This window comes from Phalaenopsis equestris, unplaced genomic scaffold (assembly GCF_001263595.1).
Source record: "Phalaenopsis equestris unplaced genomic scaffold, ASM126359v1 Scaffold000787, whole genome shotgun sequence".
Taxonomy (NCBI): domain Eukaryota; kingdom Viridiplantae; phylum Streptophyta; class Magnoliopsida; order Asparagales; family Orchidaceae; genus Phalaenopsis; species Phalaenopsis equestris.
Window position 1 is genome coordinate 504,637 of NW_018165227.1, and position 1,994 is coordinate 506,630.

Below are 1,994 nucleotides of genomic sequence, written 5' to 3' on the forward strand. Positions count from 1 at the left end.
ATGCTAAAATAGACATTGCATCAGATTCATGAATACTAGCTACTCTCTTAAGATTTACCTGTTCAGAGGGCCATTGAAAATTATTAGTAGTCATTTCTTCTATTAAAGAGTATGCTTCATCAAAAGGTTTTAACATTAAAGAACCCCCTGTAGCAGCATCTATAATAGATTTAAGTGATCCTACTAATCCGTTGTAAGAAAATTGAATTATTAACCAATCTGGTAAAGCATGCTGTGGGCATTTTCTAAGAAAATCATTAAATCTTTTCTAGGCTTCATATATCGATTCCCCTTCAAACTGACAAAAAAGATGTAATATCATTTCTAAGCTTAGCGGTTTTCGAGGATGGAAAATATATAGCCAAGGTTTTTTTGATAGTTCTCCCCAAGTTTTGATAGATCCAGGTGCTAATGAGTTTAACACTGCTTTGGCTTTATCCCTTAATGAAAAAGGAAAAGTTTTAAGCCTAACAACATCATTAGATGCTCCGTCATATTTAAAAGTAGCACAAATCTTAACAAAACTAGGATGTAAGTTGTGATATTCAGTAAGTGATCCTCCAAACTAATTATTTTGTACCATTTGGTTAATAACATACTTAAGCTCAAATGAATTAGCAGCAACATCAGGATTTTGAATAGTCAAGTGAAGTTCATCTGTTATCAGATTTATATAATCTTTTAAAGGTCTTTGTCGATTCTCCTTTATTGGATTTTCTAAGTTATTTGCCATTTCTTTTAAAATTTTAATTTCTCTTTGTTGTTTTGAAATTTTTCTAATAGTACGTTCTAACTCTGAATCGTAAGGTGCTAAGCCTTCAGATCCAATATTTCGCATAAACAAATAAATTAAGCAAAGTAAAATTCTTTTTTTTAAATACTCTTAAATAAATTTCTTTTTAGATTTTTGATTTTTTTATATATATATATTTTTTATATATTTTTATAGTATATATATTATCTTTAACTTTCCTAATTTATCAAAACTATTTAATTTACCTAAAATTAACCGTTACCTTCCCCACGCAACAGTGCCAAGAACTTCATCCCAATTTTTTTATATATAAGGATTTATGAGTTGATACCACTACATTGCCAAAAACTTGATCCTTAAATGAAAAGTAAGTTGTGTAAAGTATATATAATTATAGGCATATAAAAATGGGATTCTATGCCAGTAAACATATCATTATCAAGTAATAAATGACTTTCTATTTAAGTCCCGAATATTGATCCCACAGGGAAGGTGTAAATTGGCAATGATAAGTTTTACTATGAGATTTACAAAAAATCAAATGAAATCACTGTAACTAATTATGAATGTTGAGACGTTATCAAAACTAAAGTACTTAAATATTAGCAAAATAGAAATGGAAAGTTTAAAAAGTAAATATTAATCTACTTACTATGTTTATGTAATGAAGATTTCTTATGTGAAAAAACATCCTTCCCACTATAATGAGTTTCTGGTGAAATGAGATGAGATAAATGTTTATATTATGTATTGAGTTAAATTGGAGCAATTATAATTCTCTAACCTAATACAATTCATAGAAAATCATTAGCTAACCCTAGGTTTAGTCCCTAAATCTGTGGATCGGCTAGGATGATATCGGCTCCCACTCTAGAGCTCCCACTTCCCTTCACTTGAAGGCTAACTCTCGATTTAGTTTTTAAAAAATAAGACCGAATTGGGGATTTTAGTCTGTCACCCTAAAGATTATTCAATTCTATGCCCAATAAAGAATATTTCCCTATTTATTTGCACTTAATTCCATGAATTAATTTCTCCTCCATGAAATTAAATGTGATCCTCACTCTGTTGTACAACTCATACTTCATTTCTCGGATCATATGTTTGACAACATATTTTAATAATTCACTTGCCTAGATTGAAAGGTAAACTAAATTTGGAGTTGAAAATCGTCATAATTTATTTTATATTTTAATACTGTCACATCATATTATCTTAACATTTCCCCTTAGAAATGCAT